We start from the raw sequence: 25073 nt of genomic DNA on the forward strand, positions 1-25073 counted from the left end.
ACTCAAGAGGCGATGAATTGATTCATTTTGGCCCCTAATGCTGAATGAAACAACTATAATAACCTATTTGGTCTAGGAATTTTGGTCACCCTATCAAGTCAGTTCACTCTTATTTCTATCTACATTGACATTTAATCTCTTTTTATTAGTCTCTAAGTTCCTTGAGGTGCAGCTAGGTGGCACAGTGGATATAGCGCTTGGCCTGGAGTCAGGAAGACTCATCTTCCTGAGTTCAACTTCAGCCTCAGACACTTACTAGCTGTGTGATCCTGAGCAAGTCACTTAACCCTATTTGCCTCAGTTTCCTCATCTGTAAAATGTGCCGGAGAAGAAAATGGCAAACCCTCCAGTATCTTTTCCAAGAAAACCCCAAATGGGGTCAGGAAGAATCAGACACGACTGAAAAAATGACTAAACGACAAAGCTCCTTGAAAGCAAGGGTCACATCACTTACATCTTTGTCTATTCAACACCAAGTAGAGTCTTGCACAAAGCAGCAATTTTTAAAAGTTTGCTGAGATGAATTTCCTTGATATTAAAAGCAGTGGACTCAAAGTCAAGAAGCCTGGGTTATAGTCTTAGTTATATCATTAACTAGGTAGGTGACCATGAACAAATCATTTCGTGATATGGGGTTTTAGTTTCCTCATCCTTGAAATGAAGGGGTTGGACTAAATGATTTCTGGATTTGAACTCAATCCAAAACTCTACGTACTGCACTATCTAGCAGCCAAATTGGTGAGCCATTTGTACACGCAAGCTCAGGTGCTCAGGCTTGAGTTTTCCATATTTCAATTCTCAGGGAAAACATTACACCAGAAATACTACTGTAGCACTTTCTTGCTATCAGTCGAGAGACATGAGGGCCCAGAAGGGTAACAAAACCAGTCACCTGTACACTCAAAAACCCACACTGTCAATGACATTTACCAAATATATAGAGGGTGAGTATTTTACACATTACTGACATTGGGGCAAATGTTAAATATCTTTTCTGAAAATACAAGAAAGCAATTTCCCCATATCACGCTCATCATAAAGGGGCCTTGGAAATAATATAGAATATTGGCTTTCTGCTCAGGTCTCTCAGGCTCTTAGAGTATGCACTTCAACCAGAAATGAGTTGGATAGCTTCCAGGAGCAAGTATACATCCTAATTTAATTCCAGTAGCTGTTTGGGTGAGTTTGCCTAAGGGTAAGATGCATGATTGAAATTTTAACTTGCTTCATACTTTCTAAGCTTTTTAAGCTAAGAGAGTTATAACCAATTAATAGATTCTGAAATTAAAAAACTTCTATTCAGTATTACATTCACTCTTTTAACCTGGCTTTATTTTTAATAGACCAAAGGAAAAAATGAAGCAAGAGGTCAAGTTTCTGAAAAAAAAAGGATATTTGGTTTTGGAGATGTTTTCTGGTTTTTGTTTTGTTTTGTTTGAGGTGGGGGATTTTTCCAGTTAAGTTTTAACGAGAGGCTGGGTAGAGTTTAGACTTCATCTACGTCTACAGGTGTCCAAATGACTAGCTGATGGGAAACTCTGACAGAAGTTGTCATATTTCACTCAGAGTTTAGGAAATAATTTAGCCACAACCTTTGATCTTTCAAGTGAAAACACATTCTTTTCCTTTGTTGAATTAACATAGTCTATCAGCCAGGAGAATAGCCTCTGTCTTATCAGGATGGAGACTGGACCTGTGATTTTCCTGGTATAGGGAATTGTAAAAGGAGGGACAAACACACTGACAAGAATTTATTAGGTGCTTACTATGTGCTGGGGACTGTGCTAATAGACCAGAGAAAAGCAGGAGGCATTGTCTGACCTTACAGTCAGGAAGAATAGATTCAAGTTCCACCTCTAAGGCAAATCACTTAACCTCCTAGTTTCCCAGGCACCTCTCTAAGAATATAAGTTAAAGAAAAAATATCCTGCCCTGCATATTTATATATATGTATATATATATGTATACACATACACATATATATAATGAGATATATATGTATATATATGTATATACACACACATATATATGAGATATATATGTATATATATGTGTATATACACACACACATATATATAATGAGATGTATATGGGTATATATATATATGTATGTATATATATATATACACACGTATAATGACAACAATAAATGACATTAGCTAACATTTGTGTAGCACTCACTATTGTGCCAGATGCTGTTCTAAGCGCTTTATAATTATTATTTCCTTTGATCCCTATTCCCCCCTATCCACCATGCCACCTAGCTTTCTCTATTATACGAAGAGACAGAGGAGGCAGTATCTTTGCAATGAAACAGAATTTGGGTCATGACTACAGAAAACCAGTGCCACGAACCTACACCCAACCACAGTCCTCAAGGTCCCCAATTCTTGGGTGTGGGAGTAGGGAGGGTTCCACAAGCCTTCCCCTAAAATTTACAGCTTAATGTAAAAGTTTCCTTCGCCTCTGGCTCCTGGCTCTCTTTCACTTTCAAACCCTTCAGACTTTCTCCTTGCCAAGCTGTGGAATTAGGGTAAGTGGTTGGAGCACAGATGACCCCAAATCTTCCTTTTTCCAATGGGGTTTGTAGAAACTAGCACATCTCCTGCTGGTGACTTGGAGATGTGCCCTCCAGGGCTAGTTCCTCCTTGATTTTACCTGACCAGGAGCCTTCTTACCGCCTCTGATTTCTTTCTCCTTCAGAGCATCCTGATTCTATTGCCAGACTAATTTTCGTAAAAATGAAATGCCCTTTCTTTCTCAAATACTTGATGACTTCCCACCATCTACAGAACAAAGTTTAAAGTCCTTAGTCTGGAATTCAAGACCCTTCAGAGTCTGGCCCCAATCCACCAGTGTCATATTGTCTCTCAACTCTTGGCCAAACTGATTTACTCTTAACTTCCTGCACACACATTAGTGACTTTGCTATTGTTCCCTCCAGCCCCATCTCTTACTTTAAAAAGTGTGTTCATCCTCCAACAACCAAATCAAACATTATATTCTTTGTTTCAAGGCAACAAGCATTTATGATGTATTAAGTGCTGGGAATACAAATATAAAGGGGCAAGGGGAAGGGAAAAAGCATTTCTATAGGGACTACAACGTACAAGGCACTGCACTGAGTTTTACAAATATTATTTCAAATATAAGAAATATTATTCCATTTGATACTCACAGGTATCAGTCAAAGGTAGGTCCTATTATTACTCTTCCCCTCCCCCCTTTTTACCATTGAGGAAACTGAGGCAAACAGGGGTAAGTGACTTGCCCAGGCTTACACAGGTAGTGTCTTCTCTAATTTGAACTCAGGTCTTCCTGACTGTAGGCATAACTCTTTATTCCCTGGCCCCCAGCTAGCTGTCTTTGCAAATGTAAGCAAAATAGACAGTCCCTGCCCTCAAGGAGGTTATCTTCTTTTGGAGTTGGAGAAAGGCATACATAAAAGAAAACTGAAAAGAAAAGGAATAGGGAGGAATGGAGGTTATGAAGTGCAGAGAGTCAGGAGTAGAACTCAGAGAAAAATTCAGGATGGCTGGTCTAGACCTGTTTTCAAAATGGTGGTTTGGGGAGGACCTTGTCAATACAGGGAGGGAGGGATGTTGTAGGGTGAGAAGGCAGCTGAAAGTGATATATCCTTTGTTTGAACTTCCAGCTTTTAGCATCTCTAGTGTTTATCTGGCATTGACTATGTACTACTTCATTTCATTGTTATGTGTCTGCTTGTGCTGGCTCCTCAAGGAGGTTATTATAGCTCTTGGAGGTGAAGAAAGAACATTTTCTACTTGGAGTAATAATTCGGCTGGATGGTGTGGGCCTTGCCCTGGGGCACCAAAAATTAAAAAAGTTAACAGCTCTCTTTCAGCATTAATGTTACTATAGTAACTAATTCTGCTCCCTTCCCATCCTCCGCTTAAGTGAATTTGTCTTAATTTCTTTCTATATTATTTTCAAACCGTGAATTACAAAGTTGATTTGAGGGCATACATTTCATGCTCTTTGCCCTAGGTGCCAAAATTGGTCATTCAAATTCTGCTTATTCTTGGAATTAGCAGTAAAGCCTAGAAGAGTGCCCCACGCACAGCAAGGGCTCGATAAATACTGGTTAAATGGATGAAAAGGAATCAACAGGCACCTCATGAACTCAGTGTGCTACAACAGAAGAAGCACTAAGGAAGGGAGGGGAATGAAGGGAAAGGGGGTGGGGTAGGAAGAAGCGTTTATTAGGTGACTATTATATGCCAGGAATTGTGCCAAGTGCTTTACAAATATTATTACATTTGATCCTAATGACAATGCTGGGAGTAAGTGCTATTATTATCCCCATTTTACAGTTCAGGAGACTGAGGAAGACTGTGGTTAAGCAACTTGCCAAGAGTAATAAAGATAATAAACATTTGGGGCCATATTTGAACTCAGGTCTTCCTGACTCCATGCCCAGCACTCTATCCACTGTACCATTCAGCAAAAGATTTGGTTTGACTATGGCTCTGACACTTTATGCCTTTATATCTGTAGACAAAGCCCACAGGTAACCTTTCTATTCCCTATTTCCTCCCCTATAAAATGGGCATGATGATACTTGAAGTGTCAACCTTACAAGGTTATTGTGAAAACCTTAAAGTTCTGTCTAGGGTCTTTAGGTATGACCTATGACTCATCTTTCATATGGAGTCTGTTACCGTATTCTCCCAATTCTAGCTCCTCATTACATCTCAGATCAGTCCCTCTTTATTCCTACTACTACCATAATATTATGACTCCTGTTATCTCTCACTTGAACTGTAAGAACATCCTCCTAACAGTTCTGCCTTGCATCTCTATACTTTTCAATCTATCCTCTGCACCAGAATTTCTTAACCTGGGGTCTATGAACTATTTAGAAATATATTTTGGTAACTATTTAAATATGATGGGGTTCCTTTATAATTCTATTTATTTTATTTTTATGATTTTTAAAAACATTATTCTAAGATGATATTTGCAGACTGCAGCAGACTTAGTACAGGGAGAAAAGCCAACACCCTGTACTTCAGAGCAAATACAGACAGAAATTACAAACAGAAAATATCAACAGATCAAATAACACAAATCAGTAGACAGGCTTCTAGCTTTCTGTCCAACATCGCAGTAGATAGTTGCCAGGGAAGCACCAACATCTGGGTTTTCAAGAAGGGGGCTCCTTAACAGCAGCTACCCAGAGTCTAGTCTGGTGAAATCACAGGACATTCTTCCAGTGAGTGAGAGCCCCAAACAAAATGCTAACCTCTGAATTTATATACCCTTCTTAGGTTCCTAAGGCTTCATACCTAGTCAGCAAAAGGGTATAGGTTGGGGACTTCATACCTGGTTAGCAAAAGTATGGGCCTGGGCCTTTGCACCTAATAAGACTTAATCACCAGATCAGTCAGTTAACACATGGGGACTGATATCTATGATGAGGCTAGCAGATGGGACTACCTAAGGAAGAATAAACATGGAAGCATGGTAACATATCTCTATCAAAATATTATAGCAGTTATTGTGATCAGAAAGGCAACCAGCCTAGTTTAAAAAAATAATTAATGGATGGTCTAACAAATAGCATTGGATTGGGAATTAGAAAACTTGTATTTTAGGTCTGGTTTTCCCAATAACTGTGATAAGAAGTGAATGTGAATTGAAGAGGATCTCCATGGTCATCTAGTACAATCCAACCATTACAACCAATTTCCTTTACAATATTCTAAAGAAAGAGTAATCCAGACTTTTCCTCTCCAGGCAGCTCACTCCACTTTTCAACAGCACTAATTGTTGGTAAGTCTTTCCTTAGTGAAACTTAAATTTGTTTCTTCACAACTTCCTCCCACTGCCAGGAGTTCTGCCCCATGGGGTCAAGCTTATAGAAGGTTAATCCCCAATCACATACTTAAAGATGACTATTACTAAGTCTATTCTTCTCCAAGTTAAATATCCTTAGTTCCTTCAACCCCTGCCTGATCTGGATTTCTCTAAGTCATTAATATGCTTCCTAAAATATGACAACCAAAATTAAATACAATATTCCATATGTGATCTTATTATATATGGATTATTGGCTCCTCATTCCTGGAATCTATGCCTTTCTTACTGTAGCAATTTCTTGGTTATAATAAGAAAAGACTGATGCACACTGACCTTAGTCAAGGTACTTTACCATTCAAGGTTTCCAGTTTCATAATTAATAAAAATGAATGGACTGAGTCATATGTTCCCTAAGGCCTCTACAGACTCTCACAATTCTAGGAATCTAGGATTCTTCACCCAGACTCCTATCTCTCTACATTTGCTATGGTGAAGAGAACTCCTAACTCCATATCACACAATAGCTGTTTTTATAAATAAGCCCAACGTAACCCTGCAGCTGCAGAAAGATGCTACAGCTGTGATCTCTTCAGATGGATCAGGGGTTGAGGCTATTTATATTTAGTTTGTGGAAATACTGTTGAAATACCAAAGCCTTTAATCTTGACTGTTCCATTCCCAGCATGCGGCACTGTATATATACCAGTGAACAGAGCAAATGGGAGGCATAGAAAACTTTGCTCTTCATACCTGTCCCTAGTTACTTTAGTCTCCTTCCTGAAAATGCTTTTTACTTTTTCTTAGATTCCCACTTAGAGACCCAGATGAATCAGATGAGTAAGAGTGCAACAAATTTTGGGATCCTACCCTTATCTCTACAGAGGAACTTACCTGTGTAAATTGGGTGGGCCGAATTCTGCAACTAGAGGAGGCAAGAGACATGATCTCCCCCTCTCTCTCTCAAAGGACCTACTGAATGTCTTCCAACCTGACTCCACACCCTACTCATGTGACTTGATTTCCTGTGACTCCCTAATATAAGACTTTTGCTTTAGGTCAGGTCTGTCCCTTTCTTATATCAGTAACATGCTATATTTAATTTCTTTTCTTGAATGCCTTCACTTATTTTTCCTCCCTTTATTTGGAGTGTCTTTTCTCTCCTCTCTCCTTCCACAAATTCTGGCCATTCTTCAAAGTCAAAGCCAAGAACCATATCCTTCATGAAACATTTTTTCCCCAACTATGCCAGGCCTCACTGAATCTTCCTTCCCTTTGAACTCTTATAGCATATAGAATCACAGAATATGAATTGCGCTGTCTTTTATTCATTATTGTTTCATGTGCATTAGTCTTTAATTGTCAAGAATAATTTTAATAGATATTTTATAGAGCATAGTGGATAGAGAGCTAGACTTGGAACCAAGAATCTGGGTTCAAGTCTTGCCTCTGATGTATGGTGGTTGTGAGACCCTGGGCAAGTCATCAAACTTCTCAATGTATTAGGCAAATCCTACAGGAGGCCTTCTCTAATCCCTCTTAATTCCAGCACTTTCCCTCTTTTAATTATTTCTTATATATCTTGAATATAGTTTGTTTGTATATATTTGTTAATCTCCTCCATTCGATTGTAAGCTCCCTAAGGAGAGAAATTGTCTTTTGTTTCTTTTTGTATCCCCAGTGCCTAGGACATAGTGGGCACTTAATAAATGTTTATTGATTGATAATACAAATATAAATTGAAGAAAAGGTGTTGACCTGCATTGGGAATTTCCTTACAAGGGATTTCCCTACACCAATGAAATCACAGGTCTAGTTCCTACCAGCCATGTGCTAAGCACTGTACAAAGTGTTACAGGAAATAAAAAAGAGATGGTGAGATAGTCCCTGGCTCAGGAAGCTTACATTCTACTCAGGAGCAGAAACAATATGACTCTTTTTAAGCAAAAACACTACATGGACTTTGAGGTGAGGAAATAAGGCACCATCAAGCACCTGGCAAATGCTATCTTGTTTTGGGAAAAGGCATAGAAATGGATCTTTCCAATAGAATCATTTTAAAACTCAAAGGGGCAAGCATAGGTTTTGAATTTTGAAATTTTGTTGTTGTTGCTCTGTATTCTTTTTTCTTGATCAAAACTTACACTGGTTAAGGAAAGCTCTGTTGAGGACACTTACTCCAGAGATTTAGGTCAGAACTTGATCTGCCACTTAAATACTTACATGATTGTCTGGTAGCATTGAGAAATTGAGTGATTTGCCCAGGGTCATACAGACAACACATGTCATAGGCAAGACTTGAAGCCAAGGCTGAATTCTATACAATGTGCCACAATGCCTGTGTATGCACTCGTGTGTGTGTGTGTGTGTGTGTGTGTGTGTGTGTGTGCATGTGTGTGTGTGTGTGTGTGTGTGTGTGTGTATGGGGAGGGGGAGAGAGAGAGGGAGGGAAAAGAGAGGGAGAGGATAGAAAGTTATTCTTAGAAACAAAATGGCCTAGGTTCCATCTCACTTTTGACCCCTACTGGTTATGTTAGGCAAGTTGCTTAACTTCTAAGTGCCCCAAGGCACTTTAGGGTGTGCTGATCTATATCCTAAGAGGGAGTTTTGTCCTCTGGAGTTCCCTATAACAAGGCAATCAAAGGTTCAGCCCCAATACACATACATACACAGACACATTTATACATGCTATCCATTCTCCACTCAGGGGTCAAAGTGATTTTTCTCAAGCGTGGGTCTGATTATGTCATCCTTACCTTACTCATCCCCAATAAACTCCAAATCTCCCTGTTACCTCCAAGATAAAACATGAAATCCTTTGTCTGGAATTTAAAGTCTTTTTTACAACATACCCCTTCCTTTCAACTCAACTCTACATCCAGTGGCACTGTACTTGTCCATTCTCAAACATGACACTTCATCTCCCAAATCCATGGCTTTTCACTGGCTGTCCCTATGCCTGGAATGCCCTCTCTCCTCCCCTCCACCACCTGGCCTCCTAGACTCCCTCCTTAAAGACTCAGCTCAAATCCTACTTTGTATAGAAAGTCTTTCCTTGGTCACCCCTATTGTTAGTGCCTTCCTTCTGAGATGACGTTCCATTTATACTATATATATTTTGTATGGATATAGTTATTTGTATGTTGTCCCTTTCATGGGAAAATTCACTTCAGGGACTATGTTTTCCCCTTTCTTTGTATCCCCAACACTGAGCATAGTGCCTGGCACAAAGCAAACACTTAATAAATGCTTGTCGATTATATGTTGGTATAAGCACATTTTATATGTATACACACACACACACACACACACACACATAGCCAATATTGTTCATTATTTTCAAACTAATTTACTGTACCTGGCACAGAGTAGTTGCCATATGAATGCTTATTGCCTTTTCCCTCCTCTCCCCTCCCCTCCCCTCTTTTCCCCTCCCTCCCTGCCTCCCTCCCTTCCTCAATTTGATTTTTTTTCAGGGGTTGATAACTTAATTGTGAATTACCTAGGCATCTAAGTTCTTTTCCTCTGCCCTCCCAACAGCTACTTGGCTGTTAAGTATTTCCTTTAATAAATTGATCAACCAACAAGCATTTATTAAGGTCCTATGTGGCAGATGCTGTCTTAGGCACCGGGGAAATAAACACAAAGAATGAAACAATCCTTGCTCTAAAAGAACTTCCAGTCTAATGGGAAATGAAATAGAAGAACTAAAATCTGAAATGGCCAGTTTTAAAAGTCACTATTATATTTGGGGAAAGTGTAGTGAATGAGGCATTTGTAGCCACTGGCCAAAATCAGCTTTTAAAATTACTTGGGGATCTGAAGTATCCTTGCCCTCACTGCCCCTGGTGCTACAAATTAGAAGGAGCTGGCTGTATTTTTATATCTGGGAAATAACCGAGCCTGGATAGGAACATTTAAATCAAATTTCTGGTGAAAGAAAGTCTCAGAACTCAAAACAATTAACCGAAGACCATTTCTCTCTCTCCAGGCTTCCTGGAAGCAATTCAGACACAAAATGTGTATTGTGTAACCTGAAATTGTTCTGTGTGAATATTTCATGACTTTGTACAACGTGACAAACTTCAAAATGGTCTGCTTAGGATGGAGAAACCTTTCTTTTAAAAAGGAGATAAAGAAACTAACTGAAACCAGTCTACAGAAAACATCAATGGAGGGCGGTATACTTTTAAAGAAAGTTTTTGTCCATGTGATTTTTTTTTTTGAGATCTTTTCTATAGGTCAGAGACATTCAGTTTTTTTTTTTTTTAAAGTGTTCCCCATTCCTATTGACAGAGCACTGAGGTTGGAAATCAGAAAACTTGGACTCTAGTCCTGGATCGACCACAAACCAGTAAAGTTACTTAAGGCCAATTACTCAATCTCTTGAGGCCTCAGTTTTCCTAATTTGGAAAATGGACAAGATCACACTTGTTATACCTATTCCCGTTCCTGTGACTTGACAAGGCTATCTTCTCTGCCTCAAATGATCTTCCTTTTCACCTTTACCTCTGAAAGTCCTTTCAAGTGTCAGCCCGAGTGTCACCTCCTCCAAGAAGCCTGGAAATTAACTTGTAGATATTTTGAATTTACTTATACGTACACATGCTGTTGTCTCCGAGTAGAATGTAACCCAAGTATGAAACATCATTCCTGGCAAGTAGTAAGGATTTAATAAATGTTTGCTGAATTCAATTGAATCCATGTTACAGGACTCTTTCAATGTGTCTCATAAAGCATAAAGGACTACACCAGTGAATCGCACTGATTGAACACCTGTCTAATCACTTGCTGCGTACAGTGGTTACCAATATCAGTCCTGTCTTATATCCCTTACTTCTCACTAGTTTCCTTCCATGCCCTTCACTTCAAAAATCAGTGTACCTATTACATTAAATTTCTGCACAGGCAAATTAATACAGGCTTTAATACCAAAGGGCATGGTCTGAAGCCACACATAAGCTGAAGCCTGATAGAGAATTTAAAATTACTCTTCTTACCAGAGAGCACTTGTACAATTCATCTCATGAAAATGTCAACCAGAATAGAGATGAAACATCCCAGGCAAAACAATAAATGCTTCCCCAGTGGCACAGCTTTTAAATGTTAAAGGAAAAGCTTCACTTTCAAAATCATCCACCCAAAGAGATCTCTTCAGACTTGCCTTACACCTTGTGAAACCTCATGCTAACTTGGGCTATTCTGGTGGGATGTGACATGACTACTTTTCAAAGCAGAAGAATTTTCTCCAAATAAAAGCAAGTTTCTTGAAGTCGGTCAGCATGATATAAGTGACCAGGATGACACCATTTTGTCCAACATTTCTGTAGCTAAGAGAATTTCTAGTTGCCCAATAAACTCTACCTAAGTTATTAATAAGAGCATCGACCTCACAGGGTTATTATGAGGATCAAAGGAGATGATATTTGTAAAAATATCCTATCTTGGTGAGGCAAACAAAGCTATACTTTTTGTACATACAAATCTCTTTGCTCTTTAAAGTTTTCTGCGCTGGTGATGAAAAGAGTGGCCTTATTTCTATCATCGAAGGTCTACAATGAAATAAAAAAGATAGCTCTGACAATTCTCCCTTGAACAGATTAATTTAGGTCATAAGTTTACAGAAGGTTGGGGTAAAGAGGTATAGTAAAAAGAGCACTGGATTTGAAGTCAGAGACAGTGGATTCAAACCTTAGTTCTGTTACTTATCCCTTGTAACTTCAGTAACCTCAATTGTAAAATGATGTTGTTAGACTAGATGACCTTTAAAGTACCTTTCAGCTCTAAATCCTGTGATTTGACCAATGGAGAGGTTCCTATTTTGAGCTCAAAGGATAAGTTTATTGAAAAGGAGTTACTCTATTTACCTCAAAATCCAGGTCAGCCCTGAGCAAAAAGATGGCATTGGTAGAGTTTGTCTCTGAAACTGTAACACTACCCTTTCTGCTCCCCTCTCTCTCAACCTAATAGGTGTGGCTTAGAAAATTTTCTGGCGGCCCAATAACCTGTAGCTAGACTAATGAGAAGCACTGTTTAGGTGAGGCAAGCATCATGAGAGTTTCTCAGCCTGAGTCTCATGAGAGCAGAGGGAGAATCTCACCCATCATGAGCTCTGTAAGACTAAGTGGTCAAGAAGTGAGTAGCTAGACTGGAGTGAAAATAAATTTATCAGTGCATTAAGGGAGACCAGTAGGCCTAGGAGTGGCTTTAGCTCCTTTGGATACAGATAAGGTTTTTCTTAATAGATAATTTTTTTACACCTTATTGGTATATATAATCAGTGGTAGATAGGAGAAGTGTGCAAACATTAGGGTCACAGTTATTGCCAAAGGTCAGGTTTGCTCCTGTGGGAAATCTCTAAGATGGTGGAGGTCACCTTTAAAATAGAATCATTCATCTTCGCCCTGTTGTTGCAAAGAAAGAAACTGAGGGTCTCCATAATGCTTATCTATTCCTTTGTTCCCAAAGGTCATCTTATCTGGGGAGAACATGTTTCCCCAAAATTCACAATATTCATGCTCATGCTCCAGACAAGCAAAGATATACATTGTGTGCATGCAAATCTATTTGCTCCTCAGTTATCTGTGCTAGGGATCAAATGAGGGGCCTCGACAGACATAATGCCAGCCCTGGCAAACCTGACCAGAACTCCAATAGCTGAAGGAACCAGAGATGTTCAGCCTGGAGAAGGGAAAACTCAGAGAGGATAGCAGCTTTTAAGTATGTGAAAGACTGTCATGTGGAATAGGGATGACACGCTTCATGTCCCAAATATTATTTTTAACTATCATGAAGCCTGGAGATCAGAACTCATTTCACTCGCTGAAATACGATCTAAGTCACAGCATTATGCCTCAAGATATGAGGAAGATATGGAACAATAGGAAGGGCCAAAGAATGGTGTTCTGAAAAAATCAAGGAATGGTGTTCTTGTGGTCAATGGCTCGAGGATATATCTTTAAGCTCAGCTATGTCAAGGCCAATGAGAGAAGGAACTGAGGGCAGAAAAACAGGTATGTCAAGGAAAGATCTGAAGGAGATTATTTCGGGGATGAGAGCTCCTGCTAAAAATAGCACAAAGGGTCCAAGTTCAGGGAGGAAGATCCTGAAGTTCTAAACTTGTAGTCATAGCTTAAAGGATTTGGTGCCCACCTAAGAGAGTGGGTGGAAGAGGCAATTTCTTTATCAAGGGACTATATACCAGGAGGAGGATTATTTCAGGTAGAATAGAAAGTATTGACTGAGGGTGAGGAAAAAAGTGAACTTTGAGATCATTAGTGGTGGGTGAGGGAGATAGAAGACCTTAATTAAGTCCAGGGGGAGATAGTTTGAGAAGCTAGAAAGAAGATGGAAAATCCAAGTAATGCCATCAAACAAATCCACCAGCTAAAGACCTAAAGTTGAACTAACTTCGAGGATAAGATGTAGCAGAATAAGGTTAGTTAGGAACAAAGAGAGGTTTTAAAAAAAGAGTAAAGACCTAGTTCCCAAAGAATTGCCAAATAGGACCAGGTTTATCTCATATGAATTTTTATAACTTGTGTACTTTATCTTCCTTATCCATTATTGTATCTCCTCCCTCTTTCCTGTATGGTTGCATTGTCTCTGCTTTGAGATTAATCCCCTATAAAGCATCTTGGGAGGGTGATCTGGTTTCTTTGAGGAGTAAGGGAAGGGGAGGAAAACAAGACAGAAAATCAAGTGAGGTTCAAGGAGGATTTTGATAAATTCACAGGTAAAGGAGTCCTAGTCTTCTAGGGTTAAGGGATGTTGAGAATGGTAGGAAAAACCTTCTAAGTTCTGAGGTTGATATCAAGAAGATCATAAAGGCCCTCTGTAGGCATTGCGAATGCAAGCCCCACTGGCCTGCTTTAGGCAGAGTGTAAAATCATGGCTGGCCCAGCCCTGTTCAGCTTTAAGTCTCTGAAACATTCCTATGGGCTGACCAACTCATTGCATTTTGGCTTTTTTTTTTCACTCCAGATCTCAGCCTTTACCATCTGTTTTCCTGGTTTCCAGATTCTGGCTTCAATTATGGCCTGAGTCCCTTCTTCAGTCTTGTGGTGGACACTGCTCACACCTCCCTGGTCTGTCACTTGGTGCTCTGTTTCACAAACATCCTTCAGACCCTGTTTGCTTCCCCGGTTTTCTGACCTTCTTTGCTCACTGACAATACTTCTGTCACTTTCATACCTACTGTTTGTTTCTGTGATCATGACCAGAGAGGTTTTTGTTTTTCAGCTCCCTGAGCCTTTGAGCCTAGTTACAACCTTGATGGATACCCAGTCTCTTTCTGTCAGCTCCAGCCTGGCGGAATTCTGGGATGGGACAATATCCTCACCATATGTCTCTGTGTTGGGTGGAAAACAGGCCTGATGACATGTGGCCCTGCTACTGTTCTCATCTAGATCAAGCTAGAAGGGTAGAAGGAGGGAAAAGGAAGTTGCTTCTCCCTAACAAATGAGCTTCCAAAGGAACAGATGCCCCATTGCATGGAAATGAGCAGTAGAACAGATATTCAAATGAAGTAATTCATAGTTTAAATGTTGTTATACAGGCTTGCCTCCCTAATGTAACTCTAGAGGGCTTTGCAGAAGTGTTGTAAAACAGATGTTCCTGAAACAAGAGCCAGAGAACAGGAGAGGTGGAGGCCTAAAGCCAGGGCCCAGTTTCTCTTCTGTATTCCCCTTTCAGTGTCTGTTTTCTTGAGCATCTTCACCTCAGATTTAAAAATTCCTTCATGCTGTGGGTAAAAGACGGAATGACTACGAGAGAAAGTAGGAGGAAAAAAGGGTGAGGTAGAAGAGAGAGAGGAAGGCTGGTCAACTACTCCTGCTGAGCCAATCAATGAGTATTTATTAGGCACCTGCTGTATGCCAGACACTGTGCTAAGTGCTGGGGATACCAAGAAAGGTCAGAGTCTGGTTCTCTGTTTTGAAGACTTAGAAGACTCAGATGTTACCATTTTACTCAAGTGACTGGCCTCTAAGAACCCCATTTATGAAAAATCAAGAACCTGGTGTTTAAGCCAGAATGCTAAATTTTAAAATTTGATGTGGTTTATGAGACTTTTCTATTGAGGGAAGTGTCATGTTTTCTTTCTATTCAGATTAACCCTTTCAGCATCAGTGTATTGGGAAAGGTGCTTAGAGAGCAAGTAGTCCATTCCAGCCTCCATTTCATAAATTGTAAAAGACAGGGTAGAACCCAATGGAATCTAAGGTACCTTCCAGGTCTAAGTCTATGATCCCATGAGTTGGAGCATGTCATGGAAGAATCTAGAGAACTAACCCTGGGTCATCATTGAGTAGAGCTTTCTAGTCAAAGGTAGTTCTATAGGAGGGTTGGCTTTAAGTTCCAGCAACCCCACTCAGTAGTCTTTGACCATGGCTGTGTCTCTCCAACCAATCAATAAACCAATGAGGTTTTTTTGAAGCATCTACTATATTCCAGACATTATTCTAGGCACCATGGACACAAAGACAGAGATAGGAGAGTCTCTTCCCTAAAAGAGTTTATATTCTACTGAGGCACTAGCCACTTGCGAGATAATGGAGGAGCTCATTTAGGAGGTAACACTTGAGCTAACCATGAAAGGGAACCAGGGATTCTAAGAGTCAGAAGTGAGTGGGGAGGGGACTTCACACTTAATAGACGGCCTGTGCAAAGTCAGAAAATAGAATATCATATATCAGCAACAGCAAGCAGGCCAGCTGGACTGAGATATAGAGTGTATGAAGGGGAGGAATGAGTAATGTACCTGGAAAAGTAGAGAAGGGGCAGATTTCGAAAGGTTTTAAATGATGAACAGAATGGTTTTCTTTTGAACTAGAAGGAATAGGGAACCCCTGGAGCCCTGGAGCTTAGTGGGGATTGAGATGGTCAGACCTGTGCTTTAATGAAATCATTTGGGCAGTTGTGGAGGATGGATGAGTACAGTGACAGAGAAGGCAGGAAGCCCAATTACTAGGCTATTACGATAGTCCAAGCAAAATACAGTGAAGGCTTGAACCAGGGTGGTGGCCATGTAAGTGGGAGAAATTAAATTGTCCAGGCCTCAGTTTCCTCCTTTCTAAAATGAGAGGGTTAAACTAGATGACCTCCAAAGTAGGTTCCCTTTACATCTCTAAACCCTATGATCACAGTCATTTTACACAGTGCATCTAATTTACACTACAATGAATAGATTCTGTTTGAAAATGGACGCACCCATGATTAATTTAGAACCATCCATTTATTTCACCCACGGCTCAGCAATGGATATAGCAGAATCTCTGGAAGGATTTAATAAGCACTAAAGCCACTGTTTGATAATCGTCTATGTAACGTGGTCTGGGTGAACAGAGGCATCTCTCTAAGCTCTGTGCTTAGCAGGAACTATGTGATAAAACTCTCTTAGTATGCATCCTACCTTCTGCTGTGCACTTGGTAATTACCACTTCTAGAAAATCAAAGCACTCTAAAATTATAGCAAAATGAAAATGTTAATTAATAAAGTTAAATTTCAAACCCCATCATAATATCAGGAGAAATTCAAGCTGCATAATTCCACTTTGTGTTATGAAAATGTGACTTTGAGCTGATTTAATGGTCTCAACATCAGTGAAGCCTGAATGAGGCTCTTCCAACGTGGCCACTTCAGGGCCTGATTTTCCCCTATTACAGTTTAGCACGTATGACAATTATCATAGGACAGTTACAACAATTCACATTAAGTTTAGAGGCTACTGCTTTATGAAAATTTCTTCTGGAGGAGCCAAATTACCTTCTTTCTGCCTTTAAAGGTCCTTTTAAAAAAGTAGGATGTAAATGACAGCAGAAGCAAAAAACAACTGAAGAATGATAAGAATCTAACTAAAAGGATCACGGGGGAAAAACCTGGTAATTTTTGAATAAATTTATTTTCTGACACTTGACTCTTTTGATTAATGAAATGTTCTCATCCCTGTTTATAATCTGGAGATAAATTTAAAGGGAAGAAGAAAATGTGAGAGGAAAATTGAAGTATTTGAACCCTGAGAGCAGCTGTGCAGAGATAGCTATGTGGTGTGATTGCTAGAGGTCAGATCTGGAGGCAGGAAATTTGAATTCTGCCTCTGACACTAAGCATGTGGTTTTGAGTAAGTGACTTCACATGGCTATGACTCAGTTTCCTCATCTGAAAAATGGAGGAGTTGGACTTGATGGCCTCTAAAGCCTTCTCCATCTCTAAACCTATGCTCTCATGACACATTTTTCATACTTATTCCATTGTTGTCTCTGCATAGCTCTAGAATCATCCCTGGAGTGTTGCTGTATGTTAGGACTACAAGGGACCTTAGAGATCGTTAAGTCCATCCTGTCATTGTGAACATCAGGATGGGAAGAGACTTTACCCATAGTCATATGGCCAGTGAGTGCCAGGACTGGAACTAGAAGAGGGAATGGAGATTTTACTTTTGACCGAAGAGGATACTAGAAAAATACAGTTTTATCGATGCACAAGGTTAATTTTGTATAGACGGAAAATGACAGCAGTCTTGCAATCTGCAGCCAGAGTGATGGCTGCCATTTCTCTGGCTCAAAGTGAAGATGCTATAGGATCCTTCTGGCTCTACGTGGGGGAGAGAAGACCAAAGAAATTCTTACATTATGGGTTGACTCTATAAACATAAAGAGAAGGTCCTCAGGGAGGCACTTCAATGCCTGGAATGTATCTTCTCAATTCACTCTCACAGAGAAAACTGGTGAATTTTTTTTTTTTGCCTTAAAAAAAGATAGGGGTTTTTGAAAGCTGAAACCAAGGCCAAGGAAATGACAGGTAATTCTGTGCTTCCTATTCTTGTCTGACTCATTCAATATGACACCATTTAGAATCCTCAAGGAATACTGTTAATGCTTCATGCCAAGATACCTTGCAATCTAGTGGTTCCACAGGGCCTGGGGTTATCCTTAGGGAATGGGGAATTAGGACACGTCATATTATGTACTTCCCAGAATCCTTAGCATCTTTAGGAAATCAAATTAAAATGGTCACCCTTAAAATGAAAAAGAAATCACAAAAGGAGGTGGGGTTTAGTGGCTAAGGATTTAAAAAGAGTAGTCCAACTCACTTGCCCCGCTTGATAGGGAAGAAGATGGCAATTTATGAGCTGACATATGTATATATGCGTATATATATATATATATATATATATATATATATATATATATATATATATACATCTATATATATACATATATGTGTATGTATATGTATGTGGGGGGAAGCAAAAACAAAGATGAACGATAAGTGATAATTTAACTCACATTTATAGAACACTTTATGGTATGACACTATGTGATTCTGGGAAAATCACTTAACCTGTCTGCCTCAGTTTCCTCAACAGCAAAATGGGGAGAATAATAGCTCCTAGTTGTTGTGAAAATCAAATGATGTTTGTAAATCACTTAGCACAATATCTGGTACATTTTTGTTCAGTTGTTTCAGTAGTGTCTGGCGCTGAACTTTCTTAGCCAAGATACTGAAGGGGTTTGACACTTCCTTCCTCAGCTCATTTTACAGATAAGTACATGTCTAAGGTCAGATTAGAACTCAGGATGATGAGGCTTCCTGACTCCAGGCCACTGGGCCACCTCACTGCCCCTTTACCAGAGGATCTATGGGTTATAAGTATCAGAACAAAACATCTCAGTTCTTGTTCATCACCAGCTGGTAAAGGCAAAAGTACTATTTTCTAATTCCCAATGGTTGATTCATTGAGTCCCTGTGAACACCTTGGTTTCAGGAAGGTGTAGCTTCCCAAAGAGTAGGCCCGGCAAGGAGACTTCAGCATGAGTAATAACACTCAGACTCCATAATGAATTTATGTTTTCCCCTCACCAAATATTCCTTCTTTTCTACTCAAAATTGAAAAAAAAGGAAAAATGATGGCTATTTAAGAATCGGTTCTGAAGCCTATGGCAGAACACTTCAATTGTTCGATGAGTTCTTTTCTTTTCCAGTTTGGGGTGTCTTTTTCCTCTGATTTTATTAATTTTAAGATCTATTTATTTGATTTCTATTTGCAATATTGTTTGCAATTCAACTGACACAATTATGGCAAGTTTATAATTTCTTCAAATAGAGAACAACTTCAAAAAAAATCCTACCATTGGCCTCCTTTGAAATGCCTGAAGCCTAATGATCCAGTCTTTTATAGAGAGGCAAAATATTTTCCAATTGAGTTTTTATGTCTATTGGGCTCTTCTCCATGTTGACAGCTAACTTTTAGGAAGAGCAAAAAATTTAGATTAAAACATCAGTTAGGTGAATGTTGAGTTTTCTTCTCATATCCTCAGGGAGAGCCAAGTGAGAAAGACAAGCACTTGGCATTAATAAGAGCTAAGGAAAAACACCAAGAGACACCCTATTTCTGTAGGAACAATTGGGCATATGAAAAGAGTAAAAACACTGCATACATCTCTAAGATAATTTGATATTTTCAAAGAACTTTTATAAAGTAATTTAATCACCATAGAAAACCCATGAGGTGAGGCAGGTATAATAATTCTCTTGCACAGATGTGGTCCTTGAGAACCAAAAAGAGTATACACCTTGTCCCTTTTGATAATTCCAAGCCAGGACCACATTTCTGTTCTTCCCATTATGCCACTCTCTTCCTCCAGTAGTTTACAGTTTACTTACTTTCCAGGTAGTTTGCTGTGGCACTTGAGAGCAAGAACAACAGAGAACTAAGTGACTTAATTTTAGCAAACATAAATGGTAAGCTTTATAATAGCTCATATTTGCAATGTTTATGAAACACTGACATCACAACAACCCTTCCAAGTAAATACTATAAGTATTATCATCCCAGTTTATAAATGAGAAATTTGAGGTTCAGAGAATTTAAGTGATATGCACACAGATAGTACATATCACAGACAGGATTAGAGTTCGGCTTTCTCAGACAATCTCCCTAGTATATTGTGCTAGTGGGATTGTGCTACATCTATTTTTATGCCAGCACTAAATAGCAAATGCATGTATACAAAAATACACTGTTCCCCAGCTAGAGGAGAAGGTGAAAGGGCTACTGAAATACTTTTCTTCTCTCTGGCTCATTAAAGATAACTGAAGTCTTACTTGAAAGCATGGAAAAAGTACAACGAAGGGGACAAAAAGGATCGATGATTGGAAGAAGTAGAGAGGAATTCAAATCTGTGTTAGAAAGATGGAGGAAAGAAGAATGTGACATTGGAAAGGGATGGGAAGAAGCAAAGGGTTACTGCTCAGGTACAGGCTCAACTCCATGACCTCTCATATCCTTTCTAAACCTAGAAGTCTAAAAATCCATGTCTCTGAAGCATCCTGAATTACTGACACTCTGCAATAGGTCTGAAGTTCTGCCCACAAAGAGTGGAGGGGCATCCTTGGAGGAGAAAGTAATTTCCTGTGCTCTGTGGTATGTATATGTATAGTGTATATATATATAGTTTGTATGTATGTATATATGTGTGTATGTATGTATGTATGTATGTATGAATATGTATATATATACACACATATCATTATATATATATATATGTTATACATATACATCATATATATTCATCATTATCAAGAGCCATATCTCTCAATTGGGAGGAACCAAGCCAACCGGAAAGTTGCCAAGAAGATGGTTTTATGTTAACATGAAATGAATAAAGAGGTACACTCTTTATGGATATAGTGGAGAACCTTCTCAGACTCATCAAATGTGGACAATTAATACTATGAGAATGACTCCAGAAAACATCTCTAGGAATTAGGAAGTTTTAGGTGAATGGTGGTATTAGAGTTTGGTGTGAATATTTTGGAGAGAAGTATGACATTACATCCTTTCACCTAGTGATTCCAATGGTAGGGATTATAAAATATCACAAAATATCCTAAAATATCATAAAAGGAATAAAAGATATACTGGTTAAATATAATGTGTTATATATTACATTATATGTATAACTTTTATTTGTAATAGCAAAAATAGAAGTAATGTGCATATATAGTATTTGGAAGATGGATAAGTACAGTTATAGTAATGAAATGAAGTATTATGACACTATATAAATATAAATATAATGAATACAAAGCAACATGGAAAAACCTATATGAAATGATGGAAAATGAGATAAGCAGAATCAGAACTATATGTACATTGACTATAACTAAATTTAAAAACAAAAAAGAAAAAGCCAACATTAGTAGTACTTCAGGGATGTCTGTAATTAGTCAAAGTAAAATCTGTCCCTCTTACCTTTTGCTTTGTTAACCATTGATGTGTTTGATTTTATTTTGTTAAGGCTAAGTGTTACATAAAACTTTATTCTTTATCTTGTATGCTTATTTGCTTAATTCTGTTGACAGTTTATTAAGTCAGTGAATTTCTTAAAAGAAGTCCTAGGCAAGGAACTGAACAGCTTAGTAACAAAGAAAGAGATTTTGTTATTTTTGTTTTGAATCATTGCTGCCAGCTGAAGGTAGGGGTGTTAGAAGAGAAAAGAGGATATGAGAAGTGACTAGCTAGCTAGGAGGATATTGTTACAGATGACTATTTGAGCTTCCAGACTAGGTCTTAAGATATGGAAATGACAGGCCTTTGATCAGGGATGAAATATATCTTATGAGGTCCAAAAAGAATATATCTGTTAATGATTTATAGATCTAACCATGAGAGATTTAAACAGAAAAAAAGGGGAGGGAAGGAAAAACTATTTACAAACTCCTCTAGGACAAATACCACATAGTGTAGTTGACACAATGCAGGGAGAAGAGTAACAGTGCAATGACCCAGTAATTAACAGGAAGTAATAATACTCATAGACCCAGATGGCTGTATAGACATACACAGAGCAAGAAACAAATGGAAAAACCCAGTGCATTCATATGAAGAGGCAAAATTGCCAACTTCTGAAAAATACTGTTGAAATTGTGAGGTGTGCCAGAACTCTAGACATAGGAAAATATTTCTAATCTTAAAAAAATTAAGGTGGATTATTTAACCTATAGTTTGGTGAGTTTGATTTTGATTCCTGATAAACTCTTAGAATGTATTATTGATAGGATAATTTGTGAGCAAGTAGAAAGGGAAGCAGTGATTGCTATAGGCCAATATAGGTTTCGGGGGAAAAAATATGCCAGATTAACCTAATGTCCTTTTTGAGAGGATTATGAACTAGTAGATCAGAGAAAGATTACAAACATAGCCTATCAGGTTTCAGGAAGTCATTTGCCAATGTAATAATAATAATAATTAACAATTACATAGCACCTACAATGTAAGACACTGTGCTAAACATTTTACAATTACTATTTCATTTGATCCCCGCGATAATTCTGGGAGTATGTGCTATTATGTCTCCCATTTTACAGACGAAGAAACTGGGACAACAGAGGTTAAGTAACTTGCAATAGGTTTGAATAGGTCACATGGCTAGTAAATCTCTAAAGCCATATTTGAATACAGGTCTTCCTGATTATTAGTCCTCTATCGAATGTGTTGCCTATCTGGCATCTGTGTATTCTATCATATGCTTCCAGACAAGATGGCAAGATGTATAGTGTATAACAATACGTGCAAATGGATTTAAAATAGGTCGAACCCACGGAATCAAAGAATGATGATTAACTGATTAATGCCCATGTGGAGAAAGGTCCCTAGTGGAATGATATTCTGGCTTGTGTGAGATCTAGTATTTCAAATGTTTTTATAAACGGCTTGGACAAAGGAATAGATGGCATGCTCATTGCATTTGTGGTTAACACAAAACTGGAAGCACCAGCTAAGATATGGCCTCACTGAAACCAAGGCATACAAAGGTTGCTTGAAAAGACCGGCCAATCTAGTATTTGAAAAGCTGTCCTAGATAAAAGGGATTAACCTTGTTCTAATTTCATCACAGAAGGCAGAATACATTGCACAAGTGGATTTAAGGTGTTGCAATAGCTTGAAACCTTAAAACTACACTAAGATTTTTGGGACATTCTGTATTTGCTAGATACCAAAAACAAACAAACAACAAAACCCCCCAAATAACTAGGAAAAAAGCTTAAAACTTAGAGCCCTCTAAAAATAGATCTGGCTATCTAGTTTCCCCATCCATGGACTTTCTTAAGCAGGAGATATTGTAGGGATGTGGGGATATTGTAGTTGGGCTGCCTGCTTGGGGTAGTAATTGGTCTAGATGACTTTTGAAGTATATTTCCATCTATAAGATAAGATTATATATCCAATTTCTTGGATTTCTTTTTTGGGGAAATCAAACTAAAGCTTTACTACTAAATAAAATATTTCCTGAGGTCACTTACATGCTTGTCAGAATGTCAGAACATTAAAGAATGGAGCTATCCTATTTCATTACTTTAATCTTCTCTGGCTTTTCTAGAAAGGTGCAGGATTGGTAGAGGCTGAGAAATACTAGATAGGGACGTTCCAAATCCAAGAGCTTGAACAGCATTTTGCAACTCCTCGACATCATTCACTGACTATTTCATTTTACAATTGATGGAAATTACTGTTATTATTATTATTTTACCATTCATTTCTTTTTGGTTGGGAAATTTTCCCATTAACTAATCCTGTAATGCAATAACACAAAGGAAATTTAAAAGAAAGCATAAGCGAAACATGTTCACAATGCAACATGTCTTTTAGTGATTAGATTTGTAGGCAATAGCAAGCAGAATGCTTTGGAGGACATTTCAATGACTCCAGATCTTTTCAATGTTCCTGTGCCTCAGTTGAATGAAGAGAACAGACTAAGCTTTTCTTATTACAGTGGAAATTGGTTTAATTAAATCACTACATGCTCACTCCACTTTAACATTTCCTTTCTATTATTTTATTGTTGCTTAGCTTGTGGTTGAGTGTGATGTCAGAAGCATTATTTGAATGTTTGAAATTCTAGGGGGAGAGAATAATAATAATAGCTTATCTTCTTTCTTTTCTTCCTTCCTTCCCTCCTTCTTTTCCTCTTTCCTTCCTTTCCTCCTCCCTTCCTTTTCTTTCTTCCTTCCTTCACTAATAGATGTTTTCTCCTATGATATAAACAATATACTAGGGAGCTTCCTTATACAGACGTACAATAGATTTGAAAGAGGAATAAATGGAGGCCAGATCAATTAGGAGGTTATTGCAATGATCCAAACCACAGAGAAGAAAGGCAAGGAGGACATGAATTAGGAAGGCTGTAGTGTGGGCAGAAAGCTGATGATGGAGGTGAGGGATATGACAGGAAAACAACTGGCACACATTAGATGTACAAGAAAGGGAAGAGTCAAAGAGAATGCTGAGGTTTTTCAGAGTGGATAATTAAACAGATGATGGTTCCATTAACAAAAATAGAGAAATTAGAGGAATGGACAAGTTCTGGGGGCCAGTTGATGTGTTTCTATGGTAGTATGCCATATTTACTGACCAGGATGTATCAGAAGATAACAAAACTACTCACAATTATGCATCATTATTTTAGGTATTATTCTCCCCCATGTAGTCTAATATTTATCCCTTTGGCTATAATAATAATTAACATTTATAGAGAACTTTGTTATTGTTGTTCAGTTGTTTTAGTTGTGTCTGACTGTTCATGACTCCATTTGGGGTTTTCTTGGAGAAGATAGTAGAGCAGTTTGTTATTTCCTTCTCCAGGTCATTTTACAGATAAGGAAACTGAGGAAAACAAGGTGAAATGATTTCCCCAGGGTCACTCAGCCAGCTTCTGAGGCCAGATTGGAACTCAGGAAGATGAGTCTTCTGGCCTCCAGGTCTGGTACTCTATCCACTGTGCCACCTAGCTAGCCCCATAGAGCACTTCAGAGTTTTCAAAAGTGCGTTTCTCACAACAGCCCTGTGATAGAGGTTATTGTTAACTTGCAGAGAAGGAGACTGAGGTTCTGACTTCATCATGATCACACAGTATCTGAGGTGCGATTCAAACTCATTTTTCCTGACTGCAGTTAAAGCATCATGGCACACTATGCCAAGCTACTTCCCTCCTTCCCTCCTTCTCTGTCCCCCTCTGTCCTTTCTCTTCCATTTTAAACATTAGATTAGGCCAGTTTCCTTGAATTCTGCATAGTTATTCCTTGAACATGACATTTAATTTTACCCTTATGTTTTGCTTTCATTTTATCAAAAAGATGCATTGAGTGCCTATTCTCTGCCTACCATTGTGTGTTATAGAGGAACATAAAAAGGGAGTAACAACTTATCTTTGAATAGTGCTTTACAGCTTTAAAAATACTATGTCCCATT

General features: G+C 38.5%; 1 protein-coding gene across 1 annotated transcript in view; it reads right to left on the minus strand.

Annotated features, from left to right (window-relative positions):
• The window catches only part of DPP6 (dipeptidyl peptidase like 6), a 1232953-nt gene that overhangs the window by 240740 nt on the left and 967140 nt on the right, over positions 1 to 25073 (minus strand). The gene's annotated exons all lie outside the window — the stretch shown is intronic.

This window comes from Trichosurus vulpecula, chromosome 5, assembly GCF_011100635.1.
Source record: "Trichosurus vulpecula isolate mTriVul1 chromosome 5, mTriVul1.pri, whole genome shotgun sequence".
NCBI lineage: Eukaryota > Metazoa > Chordata > Mammalia > Diprotodontia > Phalangeridae > Trichosurus > Trichosurus vulpecula.